Genomic DNA, 26,921 nt, shown 5'->3' with positions numbered 1-26,921 from the left:
TATCGATACTAGTCCAACAACTTACTTCAGAAATCACTACAAAAATGGACTCCTTTCACTCCTTTACTCCAGTACAATCACATACGTATACGAAGCACTTCGACGCCTATGCTCTGTATGACATGCCATTGGACCAGATGCTGGAGATAGTCACCGAACTGTTTTCACAAGGACGGTGGCATGGTGTGCGGAGAGACGTCGAGGCTGAGTGTGGAATCCCCTTTACTTTGGATGAATTGGCTGTGGTGGTGAGTTCGCTTAAGTCTGGCAGGGCTCCCGGTCTAGATGGTGTCCCACCTGTGGCGGTTGTACGTTTGGACCGTTTGGAATCCACGTGCCCTCTTCCTTGTATCGAAAAGTTTGATGAGAGAATGCTAGGTGCACGTATCGAGGTGGTCGTGATGTCTGGAGGCCTATCTCCGAGACAATATCGTTTCTGCCAGGGTAAAAGTACAGTGGATATGGTGACCGATGTGCTTCGGGCGGCACGAGGAATTGGAGCTGATCATCGATGGGTCATCCTGATTCTCTTTGACTTTTGAAATACTTTTAATACTGTTGTATTTTTATTAAATCTAATTTATTGTCTTTATTTATTATTAAAATGATCTAACACTTAGTTTATTTAATCTTTATTTCCACTTATTCTAATTTAATACAGTCTTCTACACTTATTCTAATTCACTAAAAACACAATAATTGATATTACTTTATTATACAATTTATTCGATACAATAATTTATTTTCGACTCACTGTTCTCAGCAAAGTTCCCTTTTTAAATATAAAATGCCGTTAGTTCTGGAATTCCCTCGAAGCAGACATGAATTGGCTCGAACATGGGGAAAGACCGGTCGCAGCGGTATTGATCTGAATTGTCTCGAATGAACGGGAATCCAGACTGGTTTTTATAGCGGCTCGGAGAAAATACTAGAATAGAAAAGAATTATAAATAATATATTTACAATTTTGTGCGCCATAATATTTATCGTAACAATAAAATGCAGTGGGGTCACGTAATGAGTTCTGTGGAAGCAAGGAACTGTCCTGGGTATCTGAGGAGTGTGGTCGCTGATTATCTTTCCGAGAGGAAGATAGTGGTGGAAAATTGTGTGATGGTGTATGTAACGGCTGGGGTCCCGCAGGGTCCTGACTCAGACATATGACGGGGTCTTAAACTGAGAAAATGGGGAGGGTGTGACCCCCTTCGCATTCGCTGATGACCTTGCTATGCTGGTGGCGACACGGGACAGGGAGGAACTCTTGCTTCGGATTACGCGTGCGTGTGTCCTCGTTGAGGATTGGACGAGCGAGCATGATCTTTCTCTCGTGGAGGATAATATGGAGGCTGTAGTACTTCACCAGGGTGGGAGTTGGGGGGAATATCTGAGGAGGTTGACCCGCAGAGCTATTCATAGGATGACTGCGCTGGAGAGGATAATGCCTAATATCGGTGTACCCAAATCTGAAAGGAGAAGGGCGCTTCACGGTGCAGTCTGTCGTCCTTTACGCGGCCACAGTCTGGTGTAAGGCGGTAGAAATACCAACTTACCGGAGGTTCATGGTACGCGTGGACAGAACTAGTCGGCTGCGGGTAGCATGTGCCTACAGGACTGTGTTAGCTGCCGCTCTTTGGGTGATCACCGGTTGCGTTCCTTTACATGTGCTGGCACAATTTTGAACGTGCCGAAAATTTAATGGAGTTAAGGGCGAAAATTATCCAACATTGTGCCGACGTTACGCCTGATCAACTCAGAAATACAAGAACTTCTTTGTATGATAGATTCACCTATTGTTCGGATGTTTAAGGTGAATTATTTGAACCTTACTTCATTAAATTTTGTGCCTAAATAGGTTTTTTAGTTGTTTTAAGAATTTTATCTTTTAAGTTTCTTTTAGAAATAAATTAAGTTTTGTTTCTTTTAAGATTTACTTAAGTAAGTTTTAAGATTCTTTTAGAGTTTATATTTTGTTTTTTTATTAATTTTATTTTTTATTTTCCAAACCGTTACGGCAAAAAGCAATTACAAACCTATTTTATTAAGAAGAATTATTTGTAAATCGATTTTACAAATAATTTTTCGAGCATAAAACGTGATAGGTGCGTAAAAATACGTGTTTTACATAAATTGTTCTACATACTCCTTCCGTAGATCATTGATTACTGGATGAGCTGAGTGTGACACGGAGCTACTAACAGTATTCGACTGTGCGGCCGGACAGCGTTGCCACATTTTATTTAGGAAATCTACTGAATGTTTAGCTAAAATCTACTAAGGCCCGATATTTTCATCTCCAGATAAATAGTTATCGGGAAGTTTATCTGACAGATTACATGCAAATCTATCAGTTTACCCTCCCGATAAATACTTATTCGGAGGTGAAAAGACCGGGCCTAAGTCAAAAACTAAAGTATACTATAAAACTTATTAACGTATTTGTATATAATTTAGGATTCTTGTATAATAAAAACAACAGCTAACTTAACTAGAAATTAATATAATATGAATATTTGTAAAAAAACCAAACTTTTTTATATTTCAACAGGCCATTTTGTGCCTTCTTATACAGTTGAGTCCATGGATCTTTACCCGTGCGTCATTAATACCTGGCGAGATAAAACACATACTTTTTATCTAGCATCATTGTCTTCCACGCATAAAACTAAGGATAAACCAGCTACCGCCTGTTATTAAGTATTTTGTGTTTGTTTACTTTTGTGACTGTCAGTTTGTTGACTATTTTGCTATTTTTTGTCCTGTTTTTACATTTTGGAATTATTTATATTACACAAACAGTTATTTTCACAACTAACTTTATATTGCAGTTGAAAATTTTATGATAGGTGTATTTTATTTTGTCCTTAATTTTTCCTAAAGTTAACCTTATTCGCACAGATTGTCATAACCACTTTCTGTCACTTGCTGTTGCGTTGAGTAAATTTCCGACTGATTTCGTATGCTTTAAATCATGACGCACGGATAAAGAAAAATTTACTCAACTGAAATATGTCGTTATTGAATTCGTTATTGATCGAATTTCATGGCATGTGATTTCTCTCATCAAACGTGACAGAAATAAATAAATAACGAACATTTTCCTCCGGTTGGCAACACTGCTGAAATGTAAAGACAATGGACCGTGGAAGTGATGACGTAGATTTTATTGACATAATGTCAGTTTCACTTTCCAAACAAACCTTGTTTAGTGTGGATAATTTGTATTTTTCGTTATTTTCTCATTTTTTTTACAGAATCTTTTTGCAATATCTAAGTATTCTAATAGTTACTACAACAATTTTACAAGGTTGTGTAAATAATAAAGCATGTTGTTTTATAAAAATAGCAATAAAATGCATGTATCAATAAAGTAAGGTTATAATGTCTTTAATTTAAACTTTTAAACTATATTTCATAGAAATAGAACACTGAATTATGATGGTATTATTGTAAAAACCACTATACTTAAAAGAAAAAGCAGCAGAGGAAGCAAAATGTTAACTTTATAGACATTAAAAAGTCGAGATTGGACATTTCAACTTTTGTTTGGAAAGCAATTGACAGTTGTGACGTCACACTTCCACTGACCATTGTAGCTATCGAGTTAAAATCTATGGAGAAGCTATGAGCATATTAACGTGTGTATTAAAAACGGCGTAGGTAGGCGTGGCTAACGATGATAGCAATATGGCGGTGGTGTCCTCCGGAGGCGTCCGGAGGCATCAAGGAATTTGGATATCGGTCAAAATACTTGGGAATTCCAAGGTTGGCCAAATCCAAATTTCTAATTGATTCGATGCAGGGAAATTCCACTTTCGCTACGTAAAACAAAGGATTTGTTTTACATAAAAGCAGGTAGATTTTCTCTCATCGATCAGTCGAGCTTGCCTCTTCTACTGTAGACCTAGTCGGTGCTATTATTGTTCCTACTAAGTTATTGTTTTATTTCTGATTTCTTATATACCATTTTTATTTTAGCATTATTGTATATTCAGACCTTTTCAGGTTAGAATATTACTTTGATCTATATTTGTTCATATACTGATTGTTTGATATTTTAATTGGTTATTTTGATTGTTTACTTTTCTTGTATTTTGTGTCTAAGTTGTTCTTCCGTAAGTTAAGAACACTTAGAAATATTTATCTTGCTTTTTTCTATTTTATATTTTGATTTGTACTTTGTCTAAGTAGTTCTTTCCGGTAAGTCAAAGAACTCTTAGAAATATTTCTCTGAATATTTGACTTGTTATTTTAATTGTTTGTCTAAGCCGTTCTTTTCCGGTAAGTCAAAGAACTCTTAGAAATATTTGCATAATCATTGTTGCATTATTATTTCCGATATTTTATCTAAGATATTTTTCTTAAGTTAAGAAAATACTTAATACATTTGTTTCTTTCATTTTCTATTTTATGCTAAGTTGTTTCTTCCGTAAGTCAAGAAACACTTAGCAATATTTTCACATCTTTTCTATATTTGATTTTTCTTAATTTCTTTTATAAGTCGTTTCTTCCGTAAGTCAAGAAACACTTATAAATATTTGTGCATTTATTTTACTATATTTGATTCTCTTGTTTATTTTCTATTCTAAGTTGTTTCTTCCGTAAGTCAAGAAACGCTTAGACATATTTCTATAATCTGTTTCATTTTTGCATTTCTCGTTTTATATTTTGAGTATTTTATTTTTCTACTCTAAGTCGTTTCTTCCGTAAGTTAAGAAACACTTAGAAATATTTCCATATTTTACTCTCACATTTACATATTTCATTTATCTATATTTCTGTCCTAAGTTGTTTCTTCCGTAAGTCAAGAAACACTTAGAAACATTTTTTTTTCTTTGCATTATATTTTTATACCATTTAATTTAATTGTTTACTAAGTTATTCCTTCCGTAAGTCAAGGAATACTTTGATCATTTTTACCTATCTGTTTTCCATTTTTGCTCTGTTACTTTGTAACTGTTCCTTGGAACCGTTACCTATAACAGATATTTGTCACTGGAACTGTTATTTATAACAGCGGTAGTATTTAACCTTTCTACCAGCGACAAACCAAAGATGGTGAATACCCGATCCAATTCCGGGGATAGGAAGAAGCCCGAAGAGCCGGCGATGGGTCCTACAGGCCCAAATGCCCCCTCTCGGCAACATGGCGCCCAACAAAAATCCGAACCCACGACCCCAGGACCGTCTTCAAGCCAGCCTTCAACCGCTGACTTCATAGCTGCACTTATGCAAGCGATGACGGCCCTTTCAACTACCCAAGGCACAATACCACAGATGCCCCAACACACACCTGAGCCACCGAAGCCCAGGATCACTTACATGAAACCACCCCAATTCTCAGGCCGAGACATCGAGAATCCACTCAACTTCCTGAACAAAGCAGAGAACTTCCTCACCAAATACGATGTCGACGAGGACCAATGGATTGACTACCTAATAGACAATTCTCTCCATGGTGATGCGAAGAAATGGGCCCAGAAATTCTCACATACGGACCTGCCATACGACACGTTCCGAGGCCGCCTCCTGAAGAAGTACAACGATCCCGCTTTACTTTCAGCCCTCACATCCAAACTCCACGGCGAACACCAACGGAAGAACCCAGCTAGACAGCAACCCAAAACCCAACAGTTGGAACCCCATCAAGCTCCAGCCTTCGCCTTCCAACAAGTTGAACGACTGATACAAGAGTACGATGACGTATTCGACGACCGTTTGCGCCAGCCGACCACCAAAGCCACCGAGATGGTCATCGAGGTAACCGATAACCAACCGATCAACGTGAAGCCATACAAATACTCCACGCAGAAGAAACAAATCATGGCCAAGGAGGTGAGAGAGATGCTAGCCGCAGGAGTCATCCGCCCCAGCAAATCTCCTTACAATAGCCCGGTGGTTATTGTAACCAAGAAAGATGGCACCCCCCGTTTCTGCGTGGATTACAGGAAGCTAAACAACGTCACCGTCGACGAAGCCTCCAGTATGCCGCCAATCCACGATTCCATCAAAGAGATCGGTACAGCACAAATCTTTACCACCTTGGATTTGAAAAGCGGATTTTGGCAAGTCCCTCTACACAAGGACTCCAGCCCGAAGACAGCCTTCAGCCTGCCTGACGGTTCTGCCTACGAGTTCACCGTGATGCCCTTCGGTCTGAAGAATGGACCAGCTGTGTTCCAGAAGCTCGTGACTTCAGTCTTCGCAGGATACATAGATATATTCATCAAAGTGTATATGGACGACATCATCATATACTCCGAAGACTGGACCCAACACCAGAACCACCTCCGCCTAGTTCTAGAGAGACTTCGGACACACGGACTATGGGCATCACTAAAGAAGTGTAAATTCGCGGCAGACGAACTGGAATACTTAGGGCACAAAATCACCTCCGCCAACACACAACCTCTGGAAAAACACGTGGAGAAGATCAAAGGCTTCGACACTCCACGTACGATGAAACAGCTACGAAGTTTCATCGGGACCGCCAACTGGTTGAGGGATTTCATCCCTCGATTCGCTGACATCATCACGGCTTTGACGGACCTCACCAAGGGCAACAAGAGACGTCTACATTGGACTGATGCCGCAGATGCCGCCTTCCAACATCTCAAGACCGAAATCGAGGGAGATCTCCTACTCCACAGACCAGACGCATCCAGACCTTTCTGCCTCCAGACGGATGCCTCTGACGTCGGCATGGGCGCAGTCCTCTTCCAAGGGACCCAAGATGACAAGAAAGTCATTGCCTATGCCTCCACAAAGTTGAAGCCAGCTGAAACTCGTTACCACATCAACGAGAAGGAGTGCCTCGCATTAGTTTGGGCACTCAAGAAGTACAAACACTTCCTTCAAGATCAGAAATTCACACTATACACAGACAGTCAGGCTCTCTTGTGGCTCCACCGGTTTAAGGAAGACAAGGCCAAACTATCCAGATGGGCCTTGGTACTCCAAGAATTCAACTTCACCACGTACACATCCCAGGGAAAGTGAATGAGCTTCCTGACCACCTATCCAGGAATCCGACCACCGAGAGAGAAGAAACTGATCAGGACGAAGAAGTGAACAGACTCAGCTGGCCAACAATAGACGCAGAGGAAGACGACTCCTTCCCACTATTATGCATGATGGAAGATGTCGATGACGGTTCTGATACCAACCCCATCATTGACGACTTGGTCGACTTACCACTCCAAGACAAAATCCGGAGAAGTCACCAAACCCATCATGGTATGCAGCGGTTTCGGAGACGCTATCTGAAGATCTCCGAACGTGGACCAAGGAACGAGGTCGAAGAAAACCTCCTCAGCGAATTCTCACTGGTCGATGGCGCCGTTTATTACAACGCTGGACCAGATCACAGGACGCTGGTAGTACCCCCATCCCTCCAGACGGACGTGATGAAAGTCTACCACGATTCGGAAGAGGCTAACCATCCAGGACAGGACGAAACCATCCGTGCCATCAAAAACATATATTACTGGCCCACCTTATCAAAGGATGTAAGGACCTACGTCAAGTCCTGCCTAACCTGTCTGAGGACCAAAGCCGCTCCACGACAGCCAGCAGCACCTGTGATGCCCAGAGAACCTACCAATCCCTGGGAGAGAGTGTCTTTCGACATACTAGGGCCGTACCCACCAGCCAGAGGGACACGCAATCGCTACATCCTCCTGGCAACAGATTGCCTGAGCAACTGGGTGGAGTACCGCTGCGTCCAATCCACCAAAAGCCGTGATGTCATCCAGTTCCTCCAAGAGGAGATCTGCGGCCGCTGGGGGAAACCAACCACCCTCATTACGGACAACGCAGCCCAATTTCGGACGGACGCATGGGAGAGATTCCTGAGACGGCACAACATCAAAGCCGAACTTAGCCCTATCTTCCACCAGAGGGCCAACCCGGTTGAACGCCGAGCTCAGGAGCTCAAAAAGGGACTCCGCGCCCGATGCAAAACTGCAAATGACCCGAGATGGGAATCCTACCTGGCTGACATCATGTTCAGCCTAAGGACCCGGAGGAACGAGGCCACCCAGGAAACACCCGCTGAACTTCTGCTAGGCTATCTTCCACGGCGCGCAGAAGAAACACAGCGGGAACATCGTCTGGCAAACACCGCAGCCAGACGAGACGAAAGGGTTGCCAGAGCTGTTCAAAAGGCCACGGTATACGCGAGGAACATGGTTCCTGACAACCCTAACGCTCCACCTGCCAGGAGGTTCAGCGAAGGAGAGCAGGTCATGGTGAGGAACCACGTCCGAGGGAACTTCGGACCAACATGGACGGGACCACACACGATCCTGAAGGTCCTAGGCGATCATACCTATGAGGTGCACCGGGACGTGAATAGGACCATTCATGTGGATGACATCCGCGCTGCTCCTCCACCTAGGGACGAACCTCCAGAGCAGGATTAAGGTTTATGACGACACGTGTAGATATCAAGGTGAACTGAGTAACCTTATATCTTCACGACGTCGTAAGATCTTCCTCAGGGTGAATTAAGTAGCCCTGACAGAACAGCTGAGGATAACGGGGCCCTGTTACGATACGTTACAGACACCAGAGCGAATCGAGTAACTCTACGTGTTCTGAAACGTCGTAAGGCCCCAGCCGGGTGAATTAAGTAGCCTGGTCGAAAAAACACCCGAACCAACTGGACCACCTGGACCACCGGGACCACCTGGACCACCTGGACCACCTGGGCCACCTGGACCACTATAATTTTAAGTATGATATATCTTAAGTTTGAATTGTAGTTGTATTGTATCTTTTGTATTGTATTTGTATTTATATTGTTTTTTTTTAGGATAAGAACTTCTTACTGTATGTATTTTCGATTTTTTTATCAATAAACTTTCTTTTAGCACCGTTAGGTCTTTCAGAGGGGGGGGGATGTCCTCCGGAGGCGTCCGGAGGCATCAAGGAATTTGGATATCGGTCAAAATACTTGGGAATTCCAAGGTTGGCCAAATCCAAATTTCTAATTGATTCGATGCAGGGAAATTCCACTTTCGCTACGTAAAACAAAGGATTTGTTTTACATAAAAGCAGGTAGATTTTCTCTCATCGATCAGTCGAGCTTGCCTCTTCTACTGTAGACCTAGTCGGTGCTATTATTGTTCCTACTAAGTTATTGTTTTATTTCTGATTTCTTATATACCATTTTTATTTTAGCATTATTGTATATTCAGACCTTTTCAGGTTAGAATATTACTTTGATCTATATTTGTTCATATACTGATTGTTTGATATTTTAATTGGTTATTTTGATTGTTTATTTTTCTTGTATTTTGTGTCTAAGTTGTTCTTCCGTAAGTTAAGAACACTTAGAAATATTTATCTTGCTTTTTTCTATTTTATATTTTGATTTGTACTTTGTCTAAGTAGTTCTTTCCGGTAAGTCAAAGAACTCTTAGAAATATTTCTCTGAATATTTGACTTGTTATTTTAATTGTTTGTCTAAGCCGTTCTTTTCCGGTAAGTCAAAGAACTCTTAGAAATATTTGCATAATCATTGTTGCATTATTATTTCCGATATTTTATCTAAGATATTTTTCTTAAGTTAAGAAAATACTTAATACATTTGTTTCTTTCATTTTCTATTTTATGCTAAGTTGTTTCTTCCGTAAGTCAAGAAACACTTAGCAATATTTTCACATCTTTTCTATATTTGATTTTTCTTAATTTCTTTTATAAGTCGTTTCTTCCGTAAGTCAAGAAACACTTATAAATATTTGTGCATTTATTTTACTATATTTGATTCTCTTGTTTATTTTCTATTCTAAGTTGTTTCTTCCGTAAGTCAAGAAACGCTTAGACATATTTCTATAATCTGTTTCATTTTTGCATTTCTCGTTTTATATTTTGAGTATTTTATTTTTCTACTCTAAGTCGTTTCTTCCGTAAGTTAAGAAACACTTAGAAATATTTCCATATTTTACTCTCACATTTACATATTTCATTTATCTATATTTCTGTCCTAAGTTGTTTCTTCCGTAAGTCAAGAAACACTTAGAAACATTTTTTTTCTTTGCATTATATTTTTATACCATTTAATTTAATTGTTTACTAAGTTATTCCTTCCGTAAGTCAAGGAATACTTTGATCATTTTTACCTATCTGTTTTCCATTTTTGCTCTGTTACTTTGTAACTGTTCCTTGGAACCGTTACCTATAACAGATATTTGTCACTGGAACTGTTATTTATAACAGCGGTAGTATTTAACCTTTCTACCAGCGACAAACCAAAGATGGTGAATACCCGATCCAATTCCGGGGATAGGAAGAAGCCCGAAGAGCCGGCGATGGGTCCTACAGGCCCAAATGCCCCCTCTCGGCAACAGTGGGATCATGGCCGGACTCAATAATATTAAAACTACTATAAAAATATGACTAGTTATTCAGAAGATTTAATCATAATCTACAAAGTGCAATACATTTTTAATAAACTATGATTTATTTATCCCGCGGTAAACACTAAAAACACGATATATTATACATAAAGATAAATTAATACAGTCAAATACTATTAATTTATTCTCTGAAGTACGGGCCATTACTTTGTTTACATATTTGTATACTAACCTGTAGAACGTTATTTCTGAAGATTTTTTATTAACATTGCTTCTGCCACTGCAACTACGTTGAGAACAAGAAATCATTATTATGCACTATCACAATATATTATTACAGTTTCTATAAAAGTATTATAAAACTAAAAATATTCGAAAAACAACGAACGTAAATAAACATAATACGATCTGTCAAAAGTGTCAAAACAATATGGCCGAAGTGAGGTCGTTTTTAGTCACGTGATGCCCTCTCCATAGCTACTAACTCGATGATTGTAGCTTTCAATTTTTATACGTGATGGGCGGGGTAACCTATTTGGGTAGAGTTTTGACTTGTTCTTGAATGAGTTCAGAATTCAGCAGCCCGCTGAAGTATTGGATTTTTATAATATAATTATTTGACAACCCTTTGTTGGCCAACCACCTAGAGCGGAGTTGAGCCGAAATACATTGATTTCGTATGTTCCGAATTTATCTCCGAAATATTAGATTTATCATTACTAAAAACATTAACATAATTTTATATCTTCATTAAATAAACAAGAGTAGGGGGTATCCTCTGATTTGCAGAGAGAATGTATATTCGCTACAGGAGCAGACCAACGACCGCGTGAATCAACATAACGCGAAATTAGCGATTAAAGAACGGGAGAAGCCGTGTACACAACGCACCATATTAAATAAAATCAGTTTGTGTTAGATTATCGTTTGTTTTAAATATGGATGGAAATACTCTTTCGCCTCTAAGAAAAAGGGCAAAAAAAACCAAATTTACTGTTGAAGAAAAATGTGTAATTTTAAATAGATATAAAAAAGCATCTGAGGAGTTAAACTAATACAATACAAACAATACCTGAAATCAGGGACCTTTCAATGAAAATCGGGCCATTTTTTTTAATAGAACTTTAATATCATCATTTCATTGATTATTTAACTTGCGTTATTTGCGGCTTCAAACTGATTACTGACATAAAATAAATTTTTACATAAAATCATATTGCAACGCAGCAGATTTGATTTTGGTTCAAAGCACGTAATGGTTGGGAAATGAATCATATTTAATGGAATTGATTTTAAATAGCGCGAAAGAAATTATGAAGTTTGTTTACTTGACAAAACCGAAAAAAAACATTGATCTGCAATCATTACATCGTTGTATGCAGCATGCCTCGTAATACAGATGATTTATGTGTATACACGTATTGTTTTTACATCGTATTTTCAGAAGACAATAATTAAAATACAAACATTTTAATTTGATATGATTTTTTGGACTATGTGGTAGGTTGGGAAATGCAACTCGTAACCAGCGCATGGCGTTCACGTGATAATTCTATCTGTTCGGCGGCCCAACGATGTAATGGTAATGTGTACTGTTTTTTACGTCTACTCGAATACTCGAACTGTTTACTAAACAACGTTTATGTTTAGTAGACAGTTTTGGAACAATACCTAAACAGTGTGCTATTATTTAGTGTATGGACAGCAATAGTGGCAATAAAGTTAAACTATAACCATATAACTAAGGTACGTACAATTTGGTACCTTACATTACGATTATTATGGCATTAAAATAATTATTACTCTGGAATCCGAAAGCAATAAGACGGTTGTATATGTCTGAAACAGAGAGCTTTTAACTATCGAGTTTTTGACTCCACCTCATTTCACATTGAGAATGAAAAATTGATAAACCATAAATACATCATAAAAATCAAAATGTGTTGATATTTTTGAATGAGCATACATTGAACTAGAGATAAGAATAAGAGACAGAAAAAAGAGATCTAACCGATTATTTGCCAAAAACTAGGTTTATTAACTTATATTTTTCATATGTATTACCATCTTTATCCAGTATCTTTTTTTTGTTTGTCAATGATTTTTGCTATGAAGCTTTAATAATAATTTTTTATCATTTATATTTATATTTATTTTTGCTATAATTTTATATCAGTTAGTTCAACACTGGAAGCATCGATCAGTAATCAGAAGATAAAATATATTAAAAACTTAATTATGAAAAACAAAAATAACGATTGAAAAGCTGAATGGAACCTTAAATAAATAGTATAATTACTTTTGAATAGTTTGTTTTTATAATAAATAAATAATATTCACCCTAAGAAACAAAACAAAAATAGGAGCTATAAAAGTCCTCTGGTAAATGCATAGAGCTTTTCTAATTATTACACGTTTATCAAAACTTCTTAATCTATCGCCCTCAATATTCTCCTCGAGCAAAATTTGGTATCCCCGCGTTCAATTTTAAAATACCAACGGTGGCCCGTATTAGATATATCTACTTTATTTATAATTTTAAATTTTTTTTATTATAATATATCACGAAACTCGAAATACGAAAATTTCTAATTTTCGAAGCCAAATTCAGATTTTTGCTTTAATCTGTTCCTTCTAAGAATTGTAAGACAAAACAGACGTTGATAAAGATAAAATTTGACAAATGGGGAATCTAAAATTGCATTCCATAACATATCTCCTTAACTAAGTAAAAATCGTTGGCGAATTGGTTTCGAGTAATCATAAAAAGTATATCAAAATAAAAGGAAAGACAGTTAAGATTTGATTTCACGTACAGTGCCTCTGTATATTCGCTTATACGTATTTCATCCTAAAAAGAATCTTTGGAGTGACTATTCACGTATGTTCTGAAAGTGAAAACAATCTTTCCTGTCGTAAAAAAAGCAACGCAAAATGGCTTCGATATGGACGCAATAGCGACCACTGATAATAAATCACGAAACTCGAAATTTGAAGATTTCTAATTGTCGAAACCAAATTCAGATTTTTACTTAAATCTGTGCCTTCTAAGAATTGCAAGGCAAAACAGACGTCTCAGAAGGCACAGATTAAAACAAAAATCTGAATTTGGTTTCGACAATTGAAAATCTTCGGATTTCGAGTTTCATGATTTATTATCAGACTTCGCTATTGCATCCATATCGAAGCCATTTTAGCGTTGCTTTCTTACGACAGAAAATATTGTTTTCACGTTCAGAGCATTTGTAAATAGGCGCTCCGAAGATTCCTTTTAGAATGAAATACGTATAAGCGAATATACAGAGGAAGTATACGTGAAATCAAATCTTCACTGTCTTTCCCTTTTATTTCGATATACTCTTTATGAGTACTAGAAACCAATTCGCCAAGGATTTTTGCTTAGTTGAGGAGATATGTTGTGGAATGCAATTTTAGATTCCCCATTTCTCTAATTACATCTTTATCAACGCCTGTTTTGCCTTACAATTCTCAGAAGGCACAGATTAAAGCAAAAATCTGAATTCGATGATTAGAAATCTTCGGATTTCGAGTTTCGTGCTTTACTTTTTAGTTTAATATCTCGTTTTCTTAATATTACTTAAAATGTTCACAGATTAGTTGTTTCTAGTTAGATTAGTAGATTAGTAGATTAGTTAGTGTGGGTTCAAGGGCACCCGAGGCACTCGCTGTATCCTCGACTATGTTCTAAAACGATTATAATACATACAATTTTATAATATGCACGATATGTATTGTAAAATAATTTAACTCTTAATAAAATATTAATACAAAATATGAACATTCTATAGATATATAAAACGTTCTGATAATTTGAAAAGACTAGTAGTCTAACGAAAACCGGAGTAAAGAAGTCGAAGGAGATCACCAAGTTATTAAATACGAACTTCGTTAATACGGTCGTGCCACCCAAAATACGGATATATGGAGAGACTGCGTAAAAAAATACGATTCCTGGAAGAAATGCAACATTTATAATCACTACCTGAACTCTGCACTAATTCATCCAGATATTATCCAATTTTATCCCCGTACTACTTTCTTGCAGCATCATCCATCTTCTCAAAGTACTTTTCAAAGGTCTGTTAGGTGTAGTTATTTACTCTTGGTCTTTTTTTCTTCTTTAATCTGTAAGCAAATCATATTTTCTGTACACGACCTGCCGGCTCTAAATCGACTTTGTTTATCTGTCTGGTAGCTGTTCTGGTATTCTCATTCTTAATATTATTCCATAAAGATGACTGAGTTTTAAAAAGATTTTTAACATCATTGCATATAGATGATTGAGCCTACTATTATCCGAAATATACGACAGTAATTGGGGTTTTTCTTTTTATATATTAAACAGATGTATGTAACTTTCTGTTGGTCGGTAACGGAATGTCCGATTATACATAATAATATATATTAAAAAATGATATAATTTTTTGATTTAACATTTGAAGAATTTGACATTATTACTTCAAGACTACTTGCTTTGTTATTTTTTATTATCACGGTTGCTTTGTTTTCGGTATTTTTACGATATTTACACGATTTTTTCTGTAAATTTTTGCTTTTAGCCGTTGACCATTCGTGGGTTAATAAAGGGTCGTCTTATCTTCTACACTTTCTTCTGATAGTAAATTATCATAATATCGGGACCATTCTTTTCCTGTTATTGTATGTATTGGCATTTTATCTTCTGCTGTTTTCCTTCGTTTCTCTATAGATCTAGTAGGAGTAAACCTAGTAAAGTTATGAATGGCAAATGACAAAAGGAGTAAACAATCTTACTGATTATGGACCAGGGAATCTAAGATTTGGCATGGAAGAAATAGCTGAAAACAACAGAGCCTCCCAGGTCGTAAACGTTTATTTATTTCACACCTTTATAAAAACTTTTTTCATTTGCGGCATAATACGAAAACTTTATACGAAAGCTACACTCTTCACATTTAAAACACATTTTTATTTTTGTCGATAGGACGCTCTGATCAAAAGATATCGAATTTTTACCGTCGATTTGATACAAATTTTATTTAAAATTGATTTCGTGTGCGTAATTGACATTAAAAATCGTCGCTTGCTTCAAGCGTTGATTCTCAGAGAACGGTTCATTTTACACAGAATTTTTATATTTTATTTAAAATTATCTCATTCACGTTTTTTATTTGAAATATTTTTTTCTAAGGCGTACAGATTCTTGGTAAATCGATATTTTCCGTTTCCTCTCCCCCCTTCGAGGAGGATATTATATGGGAGCCTGTTCGTAGGAGTTGTAAACTTTTTGGCATATTTTTTTGGGATCCCAAACTTAACATTCTCAGTGAAATTTAGCTTGTTCGTATTATTTTTAGAGTTTTAGTGGCATTTTGGTCTCTGACAACTGGAGGAAAAATGTCACAGGTGATATTTTAAAAAAGTTTATCTAACCTTCAAGGTCGTCAGATTGTATAAGGCATTCATAAAAACATATGTTAGTAAAAACAAAGGTATATTATCTCTTTTACTTCCTTTTACAAAATTTATCGCAATGATAAGTTACACGAAAACATAATTGTGATATGTGTTATCGACTTAAAAAGGCATTCAATAATGATCACACAATTAAATTTAGCACTAGTAAATTTCCAAAACAAGATTGTGATTTTTATATTGATAAACAATACAATAAATAAATTCCGTTAATATCTGTGGTCATAGGTCAGATTATGATAAATTCAAAATATTGATTTTTCAGCAGAGCCGAAACAAATATTTAAGTATTTTGAGGATAGAGTTACGGTGTTAAATAAAAGATATTATTATTTATTAACAAGAGTGTACAACGAAAGGTATAATATAGTACGTATTTAATATCAGAAACAGGTCAATGGGAAATAAGTATTACGAACATTATTTATTTTGTTATAAAAAATGGTTGTAGTTATCATTATTATGATCAAAAATATTAAGCAGGTATCATGGTATGATCTTCAATGTTGCGCATTATATAAACTAGTTTATTAAAAAAACTCCTTTATTACTCTTTAAAACATCAGAAGAATACAAATATAAAAGAAAAGTTAATATTAAAACACATGGATCTGATAAAAAAATATATAAATAATAGTATTAATCTGAATCGGAACTGGAATCACTAATGTGTGATGTGTCTACCGCATCGTCCGTTGATTTTATTACATTTTTATAAAAATCGTGATACACTGGATCTATATTGTTACGATAAATTCTGACCCAAAACCGTAAATATATTTATTACTAATATTCTCATTCATTCACGTATTTTCTAGGTAATGCCTACCTGACACACGATGGGTCCCCCTTTGTTATAAAAACAACAATTCGAACCTTCTGGAGACGAGCCGAAGTAAACATACCAGTTTTGAGAACAATTCGCCGCTCTGTCTAGTCGAGAAGGCCGTCGACGTTTCTAGTCTAACGGTACTGGGTATATAACAGTACTTTTTTGGAGAAAACAGTTAGTCAAGCAAGAAGCTCGCGCTCGCGTTTAAATTGTAACGTCCGATAGATAAATTATGTAATTATTAGTCAAATAAATTGTTGTACAGTGGTTTAATAAATTGATATAAATTATCGTGTTTTAGTAAATTAAAATAAGAACAATAAATTAGAATTTATAAAAACATTACAAATGGTGTCAGAATAGTGGAATACATAAAATAAATTGCGAAAATGACGACGATTTATGAACTCACAGTGACGAATTTAAGAAGACATCTCGAGGACACAGAATTAGCTTCTACCGGAAAAAAGGCTGTGTTAGTCCAGCGACTAAAGAACGCTTTGCTAGAAGAAGGATTGGACCCAGAGACTTGTATATTTAAAGTTGCTGTCCTCTCGTCGATTTCGAAAGTTTCTGGTGACATCGCATCATTGGAGAACAAAGTTTCTGGCGATATTTCGAAAGTTTCTGGTGACATCGCATCATTGGAGAACAAAGTTTCTGGCGATATTTCGAAAGTTTCTGGTGACATCGCATCATTAGACAACAAAGTTTCCGGCGACATCGCATCATTAGAGAACAAAGTTTTTGGTGATATCGCATCATTGGAAAACAAAGTTTCTAACGAGATTTCTTCTCTGGAAAGCAAAGTTTCTGCTAACATCTCTTCGGAAATCTCTAAAGTCACTTCTGAGATGTCTGCCCTGGACGCTAGAATGTCTTCGTTAAAAATCAAGTTGCTGCCGATATGTTGGCCTTCGAAGAAAAGCTGAAAGAGATGGAAAGGAAGATGGAGGAAACAGGGCAGCAGAGAGAGGTAACAATCCGATTACAATAGAGATAAAAAAAGACGAGACGAAATGTAAGTTGGAAACACGGCCGAAATTTGAAGGAAGTGGAGGTTCTGTTCATGTTAAAGTCCCAACTTTCGACGGAAAATCATCATGGAACAAGTACATAAAACAGTTCGAATCAGCCGCAAGAGCGAATGGATGGTCTGAAAAAGAAAAGCTGTAAACCTGACTATCGCTCTTCGAGGAGATGCCTTAGATGTGCTTCAGACCATAGCGGTAGAGGAGACGGATGATTTCCAACAACTGAAGAAGAGGTTAAATATCCGATACGGCCACGTACATTTGGAGCATGTATATCAGTGGCAGCTTAAAAATCAAAGACAAAAGAAAGATGAGTCTCTCAAGAATATGAGGTAGATATTGCCAGATTAGTACGATATGCTTATCCAACAGCTCCCGAAGACATGATGGAAAAATTGGCCATTCAAACGTTTATTGATGGTCTTCGTGATCATGAAATGCAGAGAACACTACGATTAGCTCGTCACAAGACGTTGGTTGATGTTTTATTTGCCGCCCTCGAATACGAGTCAGCTATGCATTCCTCTGCATAGCTGACCTAACAAGGCTGTTAGGCTAGTAAAGTTAGGACTATAAAAGAGGAAGAAGATGAAGATAAACTTGACCAGCTCGTTAATATGATGAAAAGTATGACATACAAGAAAACAAAGACCATAAGATGCTGGAATTGTGGCGAAATAGAACACGTACGAAGTTCATGTAAGCACCCTAGGTACGACGCAAATCAAGAAACTAACCACCAGGAAAACTAGAACGGGTCGGCCTTAGGGGGGCAGCTTCGACCCGAAACTTTTCCAAAGACCCTCTCATACTAATAGCTTCTTTGAAATGTCGTGAAGATAGTGTATATGTAGATGGAGAAATAAATGGTAAAAGACATACGTTGTTGGTGGATACCGGAGCAACCGGAACTATTATACGCCTGACAGTTATAAACAGCCGTAAGAAACTGTTACCAACGAGGTTGCGACTTCGGACTGCTACAGGTGAAAATGCCAACATTCATGGAGAAATCCATGTACAATTGGGAATTGGAGCAGAAAAGTTCGTCCATACTGTTATAGTCGCTGACATCGAAGAGGATGTTATATTAGGGATGGACGTAATGAATATGCATGGATTCCAATTGGATTTTAAGAATAAGGTAATCAAAGTTGGCAACGAGAAGGTATTTCTTCATCCACATAATGACAGCACTGTGCAAGCAGCCATTAGGGAAGATACAGTCGTGCCTGCGAGAAGCGAAACAATCATAGTAGCGCAACTACAGGGAATTGTAGACGAAGGGACACCTGTTATGATGCAGCCTTGGAACCACGACGATGAGGTTGGCCGTGGAATCATATTTGGAAAGGAATTGGTGACTTTGGCTAAAGAAATTCCTGTGAGACTCATCAATGTCAACGACTACCCAGTGACCATCAAGAAAGAGACAAAAGTAGGAACTTGTGTACCTGTGACATCCATAATCCGTCAGACGACAACATCTGATAATTCCAACGACAAATTCGACCAAATGGTTGCAGTTGCTGGACAGTCTCTGAATCAGATCGAGAAAAGGAAATTAAGGGAATTTCTTCGGCAGTATCGTGATATTTTCGTACTGAAAAGTGGAAAGACGGGAAGGACTACCGTTGTTAAACATAAAATTGATTCTGGTAATGCTAAGCCAATTCGTAAACAGCTCGACGATTACCACAGACGAAGAGAGAGGAAACTGAAACGATTGTTCGGGAAATGAAGAAAGATGGGGTAATAGAACCTTCTACGAGCCCATGGGTCTCTCCGGTGGTTCTGGTTAAGAAGAAAGATGGAACAACGAGGTTCTGTGTGGATTACCGTTTGGTGAACAACGTTACCAAGAAAGATAGTTATCCTCTGCCTTGGATCGATGACATATTGGACACATTGGCTGGAAGTAAATTATTTTCTACTTTGGATTTGAAGTCTGGATACTGGCAGCTAGAAATGGACCCGGTAGATTAAGAAAAGACAGCCTTTACCACAGGATCTGGATTATGGCAATTTAACGTTATGCCATTTGGACTCTGTAATGCTCCTGCGACATTTGAGAGGCTTATGGAAAATGTGTTGAGAGGGTTATCTTGGAAAACATGCCTAGTTTATCTAGATGACATAATCTTCTTGGGGGAGACATTTGAAGATCATTTAAGGAATTTAGAAAACTTTTTTAATCGACTTAAAGCTGCCCAATTGATGCTAAACCTCAAGAAGTGCCAGCTATTTCAAGGTAAAGTCAATTGTCTGGGTCATATAGTCAGTAAAGAAGGAGTGGCCGTGGATAAGGGAAAAATCGATTCCATTAAGGAATGGCCAAAACCAACTGACAAACACCAAGTGAGATGTTTTCTGGGACTATGTACTTACTACCGGAGGTTTATTAAGAAGTTTGCAGATATCGCTAAACCATTAACGCGACTTACAGAGGAAACAAGAGAATACCGCTGGGATACAGACTGCCAAAATGCCTTTGAGACCTTAAAAAAGCATTTAATCACAGCACCAATTTTAGGGTATCCACTGCCAGAAGGAGAGTTCATCTTATATACAGATGCAAGTAATATGGGAATTGGAGGAGTGCTGCCTCAGATTCAAGGATAGGAGGATAGGAAAGAGTCCTTGGATATTTTAGTAAAGTTCTCTCAAAACCTGAGCGGAATTATTGCGTCACGAGAAGAGAACTTCTGGCAGTAGTGAAATCAGTAGAGCACTTCTATCAATACCTCTATGAAAGGAAGTTTTTAATCCGAACCGACCATGCCACCCTTAAGTGGTTGATGCAGTTTAAGAATCCAGAGGGTCAGATAGCCAGGTGGATCGAACGACTCCAAGAAAACGATTTCAAGATTGAGCACCGGGCCGGAGTTAGCCACCGAAACGCTGATTCTCTTTCCAGAAGGCCATGCCCAGCAGAGTGTTTCCACTGCAGCAAAACGGAATCCAAGGAAGCAACAGTGCTAAGAACGACGATGGTCAACGCCGACTGGATGCCTACCAAGATAAGGGAAGAACAAGAGAGAGATCCAGTTGTACAGAAAATTCTAAAATGGAAAGAGGAAAACCGTCGACCACCTTGGCAAGAAATATCAAACCTATGCTCAGTAGTTAAGACGTATTGGGCCCAGTGGGGCTCGTATTGGGCCCAGTGGGACTCATTTATCATGGAAGATGGCTTGCTCAAACGAGTCGTACAAAATGATGACGGCTCAGAGAAGAGAAGACAGTTAGTGATCCCAAAGAACAAAATAGCCGAAGTACTTTGTCAGTTACACGACAGTCCATCAGGAGGGCATTTTGGTGTAAAGAAGACCCTTCAGAAAATTCGGGAACGGTTTTATTGGATGAACAGTTCCGACGATGTAAAAGACTGGTGTAAGAAATGTACTATTTGTGCTACGAGTAACGGGCCTTATCGAAAAAGGAGAGCTCCTATGAGACAATATAATGTTGGAAGCCTGTTTGAAAGAATAGCTTTGGACATTGCAGGGCCATTTCCAGAAAGTGAAAATGGAGGCAAGTACATGTTGGTAGTAATGGATTACTTCACTAAGTGGGTCGAGATTTACGCACTTCCAGACCAGAAGGCCGCCACCGTTGCAGATAAGTTGATCCAAGAATATATCAGCCGATTCGGAGTGCCTTTGGAGATCCATAGTGACCAAGGCAGGAACTTCGAAAGCGTTCTATTCCAAGGAATATGTGATAGACTAGGCATGAAGAAAACAAGAACTACCACGTATCATCCGCAATCGGATGGTATGGTAGAACGAATGAATAGGACAGTTGGCAAGTATTTGACAAAGATGGTGTCCGATCATCAGAGAGACTGGGACCAATACCTTCCGTTTTTCACAATGGCCTACAGATCTGCTGTTAACGAATCAACAGGCCATACACCAGCCAGAGTCCTATTCGGACGCGAAATGCGACTACCTTGTGATCTAGAGTTTGGGCGTCGACCTGGGGAAGATGTAGCAGGTGAAGATTATGTGATCGAATTACGAAGAAGAATGGACGATGTACATGAGTTGGTCCGTTCCCACGTTCATATCGCTAGCGACCGAATGAAGAAACGGTACGATACACAAGCCGAAAAGGGTTGCTTTAAGAAGAACGACAAAGTATGGCTCTATAATCCCAAGAAGTGAAAAGGTTGTTCTCTCAAATTGCAGCAGTTTTGGGAAGGCCCATACTTAATTATGGAGAAGATCAACGATGTCATCTACCGAATAAGCAAGATTCCGAGGGGAAAGCCGATGATAGTACACCATAATCGGCTGGCGTCTTTCGAAGGTGACCACGGCGTAGATGAAGAAGTGGAAGTAAACCAAGTCCAAGATGTGTCTGACCTCACGTTTGAGGAATTCATGGGTGCCTATGGAGGTACCGGTAAAGCAAGACATGGTGTTACCACTGAAGAAAAGCAAGATCTACTCGCGCTCCCCGATGACTACTCGCTGGCCCTCACCATCCCGGCCACTATCAAAGACGCACCAGGGTTGGCATCCGTCTTTACAAGGAAGTTCGGTCGAGTTGCAGAACTTCAATGCCAAGTGTCAGCCCCTGGGAAAACCTTGAAACTCGTTTCAAGCATCACGTTTTCTTTTCTACCTGGTAAAGGACCTAGAGTCCGACGTGCAAAAGTTAGCCATGCTAAAGTTGGAGTGCCGCCAATTAGATTGAAAGGTTATCCGAAATATGGTGGAGGAAATCTTTAAAGACACCGAAGTCCAGGTGTTAGTCTGTTGCAATCCGCATAGTTACTGGTGTGGAGAGAAAAGCGTCCCTTGTCATTTTTATACAACTGGAAGTTGTAAAAGAGGGTCCAGTTGCCGATACCAGCATACTGTTCCGGTTCCAGTCCCGACAAGGTTCCAGGAGGAACCATCTTTTAAGAGGGGGCAATGTTACGATAAATTCTGACCCAAAACCGTAAATATATTTATTACTAATATTCTCATTCGTTCACGTATTTTCTAGGTAATGCCTACCTGACACACGATGGGTCCCCCTTTGTTATAAAAACAACAATTCGAACCTTCTGGAGACGAGCCGATGTAAATATACCAGTTTTGAGAACAATTCGCCGCTCTGTCTAGTCGAGAAGGCCGTCGACGTTTCTAGTCTAACGGTACTGGGTATATAACAGGAGTTTTTTTGGAAAAAACAGTTAGTCAAGAAAAAAGCTCGCGTTTAAATTTTAACGTCCGATAGATAATTATGTAATTATTAGTCAAATAAATTGTTGTACAGTGGTTTAATAAATTGATATAAATTATCGTGTTTTAGTAAATTAAAATAAGAACAATAAATTAGAATTAATAAAAACATTACAATATATTGTAATAATGATAAAACATCTTTATGTTTTTCTTTAGTTATTTTTAAATTATGGTTGTATGCCCTCTGGACATCCCACATTGGCAGAGTTGATCGGCTGCTTCTAGTTTGCCTCTTCATATCACAAACTCTAAAGTTGTCTTCTACTCGAAGTGAGTACTTAAAAGAAAAACTACACGGATTTTCTTTCTTAACACGGATCCAAAAAATGTTACACCATAAAAATGAGTCATTATTTTGATCTTTTGTTTTCTTTATTAGAGTTTGCTGCAGCAGGCTTGAAAACGCAAAAATATCATTTTGTGTCATTTCAATTACTGTAAATTTATTGCTGATCATTCTTACAAGCATGTACCAGTCATTTGGGATTAAAATTGTACCGCTATATTTTTTTGGCACGTTCTATAGAGGCATGGTCAGAGTCACACTCCAAATCCGTGTGCCCAGGAACTAGAAATTTATGATCAATAGTTTTTAATCCTTGTTTCTGTGTAAGTATGTAGTTATATACTGCAGGTAGTGTGTTATTGCGAGTCTGTCCTGCACAAGTATCGGAGTATATTATAACATGTTGTGTTACTTCAGGTAGGCTCATAACCAACATTTTTATATATGACCCGATTTCATCTCCGCCACGTTGAGCGATAGCTTCGTGCCACATATAGCAGGAAGTTTTGCCCGTATTACAATTTCTTACAGTAAAATTAAAAGTCCATATTTTTCGTTTGTAAAATGCTACACCTGTATTTAAAAATGGTGTTCACATTCATAATGAAACTTTGCTCTTTGCTGATGAGAGACATGTTCTTCGTGCAAGCGATTTTTTTCGATATTATTAGTTGTAATTTTTATTTTTGTAACAAACTTTGTCACAAGTATAACGCGTATCATTGTGCGGTTTTTTAAATTTCAAATTTAGGCTTTTAAAAATATTACTATAACTAGAAAGACTAACTGCTTTTGTACTAACATGGTCTTCTTCATGCTTTTCTAAATATAAGGAAAACATTTTTTGTAAATTTAAGCCAGTCTCCAGGTATTGCTTTGTTGTGTGACTTCTGGAATAATGACTTTCATATGCTGGGAAACTGGCAATGTGATTATGAACATAAGCTACTGCTGCAGTTGAATGTTTAATTTTTGGTTCATGTCTACCTTTTTCGTCTCTTCCAATTATCCCCGTGGGTGTCTTTTTTTTCTTCTCAATAATTCCATATATGAAACCACGATTCTCGCCATATACGATACGAAAACATTGTTGACATACTTTCTCTCGTCTTTCGTCAATTTCTATACCATATTGTACAGATATGTCTCTTTTCTGTTTTGTATTTTCAGTTTTAACTCTAACTGGTTTTGAGAATAATATGTGATGACTGAGATGTAGACGTTGCATATCCCGTGTTTGTAGGGAACGATAGTCGGTAAATATATTTCGTTATTGTGCATCCGTAAATTTAGTTTTACATTTTAATCTGCATTCTTATAGTACACCTACAGGCTTACTTAATATTTTCTTTCCGGATTGGTTTGTATATTCTTCTCCCTTTCTAATTTTTTCAGATATTTCCTTACGTAGTTTTCTCTGCATCATGCTAATACCACGCTTTCTTTTAACCCTAACATTACCTTGCGTTTCTGCCGTCACCGAAAAAGTAACTGTATTTCTAGCATATGTAAAATCATCAGATGAAGATGACAACTGATCAGCATCTTGTACAGAATTAGGGATACAAGTTTGATCCATGACGTCATCATCAGATGAAAAATCTCCAAGTGTTGAGTCGGGCGTAGGCACTCGGTAGCCTGATGGACCAGGAATAGATTGCATGATATGCTGTTGTTGGGAACCCTGAAATATAAAAATTAACTGTTTTTAAAATAAAGATTTTTAATTAAATTATTATTTACACATTACGTATTTACTGGATTGTTGGTAAATACAAAAAATGAACATTCATTTTAAAAGTAGGTAACTTGATAGATATTATTTCATAATAAAATAATTATAAACCAAATGAAATCAACTTATAATAGGTATCTACCTTTGTTTAATTTTCCTTTACTGCTCCATGTGTTGAGTCGGGAGTAGGAACTGGGCAGCCTGATTAAATAGGAATCGATTGCATAATATTCTGTTGTTGGGAACGTAGTAAATTCTGAAATATAAAAATATAAAAATTAACTGTTTCTAAAAAAAAGATTTTTTAATTAATTTATTATTTATGCATTACCTTCCTACTGGATTGTAGATAAATAATATAAACCTTCATTTTAAAAAGTATGTAACTTGATAGATATTATTTCATAATAAAGTAATTAAGTATAAACCAAATAAAATTAACTTATAAACATACCTTTGTTTCATTTTCCTTTACTGCTAACTCCAACAATTTTTTTGCTCGAGCACTCATCATATAAAATGCTATCTAAACAACTGTTTTCTGTGGCGCGAATACTATTACTAACGTAACGTACTAACAAGTTATCGGTGAGAATTTGATACCATGCTGTTATGAGGACGGGGAAAGAGGAACCTACAGTAATAAACATGATTTTGGTGCTCGTATAAGTACATCGAAAGGACCAATACTCCAGTCACTGTGGAGGAAAAGAGGTCAATACCTCTAAATTTTTTATAACTGAATCGATTTTGCTAATAATTTGGAATTAGGCTTATCTTACCTCCCTCTTCAAAAGTTATATATGCGATAGGTGAGTTTTTTATTTTTAAGGGGTGAAATCACCCCTTATTGAAAATAATGAAAAAAATTTATATTAAAGCATTTTATGGATTTAAATCGTGTTAAATTAGGTAATTGAAATATTGTCAATTATATTAATGGATATTGTGTACATTCTCAACTCTTAAATAATCTTAAAAACCACCCCTTTTAATAAAAATAATTGTAAAAAATCGTTTAACAGGTTCAAACGCTTTTGTAGTGCATTTATATCATCTACAATGTAATTCTCTGCTTATATAAAATAATTTTGGTTGATTGCAACAATACAACCCTTAAAAACTACTCCCTATGTCAAAATATATAAAAAAATCTTTTTAAACAACTTCAAAAGTTTTTAATGTACATTTATATTCAAAAATTCCTTTCTTATCAATAAAATATTTTTTGATTGGTTGCTTATTTTTCAACCCTTAAAAACCACCTCTGTGCTCACGGAAAAAATTCCCCATTTGGTAAATGTCTAAATAAAAAAATTAAGTATACTCATGCTGTTTTTATTGTAAAAAATTATGCATGAAAATACTTTACATTAGAAAGTATACAAAATATATTTACAAAAATAAAAATTATTTACAATATATCAAATTATTCATTGTCTGAAGCGTCATTCTCGTCGTGTTCTAACTCCACATCTTCGTCTATTGCAGGACAGTTTTGACAATTGTCGCCAGAGCATGTTCCACACGTAGCAGTGCAAAATAGACCTAGTGTACGACAGCCACACGCTGAGCCGCAACGCTTTTTGCAATTGCAAAAAATCAGTTTCAATAGTTCTTCTGGTGCAGGTGAACTTTTATTTTTTATTGGTTGTAAAATATCATCACTCTTAAACCATCCCCAATCCGTTATATCAATCTCTTTGTTTCCAAGCCATATCTGAGTTTGTAAATAAACTCTTTTAATATGCTCATTCAGGGCACTTACAGTTGGTGCAAGAGATGATAATTTAACTGCACTATTTTTAGTTGTGGCTTTAATAAACGATTCGTATCGCATTTGTTCAAGTAATGATGAATAATCTTCGACCTTATTCATTTTGTCCATGTGGGTGTCTTTTGCAAGGCCATACACCAAAATTGTACAGTATCTTCCAGCTTCTAAAATGTCTTTGAGA

The 26,921-nt window shown here is 37.2% G+C and overlaps 1 protein-coding gene across 1 annotated transcript in view; it reads left to right on the top strand.

Moving 5' to 3' along the window:
* Nucleotides 1–11,811: 11,811 nt before the first annotated feature.
* Nucleotides 11,812–26,921, top strand: part of LOC140452387 (cytochrome P450 4d8-like) — a 63,549-nt gene continuing 48,439 nt past the window's right edge. Inside the window, exon 1 of the mRNA XM_072546616.1 lies at nucleotides 11,812–12,104. The gene's annotated coding sequence lies outside the window, so the exon portion shown is untranslated. The remainder of the gene's footprint in view (nucleotides 12,105–26,921) is intronic.

This window comes from Diabrotica undecimpunctata, chromosome 1 (assembly GCF_040954645.1).
Source record: "Diabrotica undecimpunctata isolate CICGRU chromosome 1, icDiaUnde3, whole genome shotgun sequence".
Taxonomy (NCBI): domain Eukaryota; kingdom Metazoa; phylum Arthropoda; class Insecta; order Coleoptera; family Chrysomelidae; genus Diabrotica; species Diabrotica undecimpunctata.
Note: the sequence above shows the minus strand (reverse complement) of the source record. Positions and strands in the feature narration are given on the sequence as shown.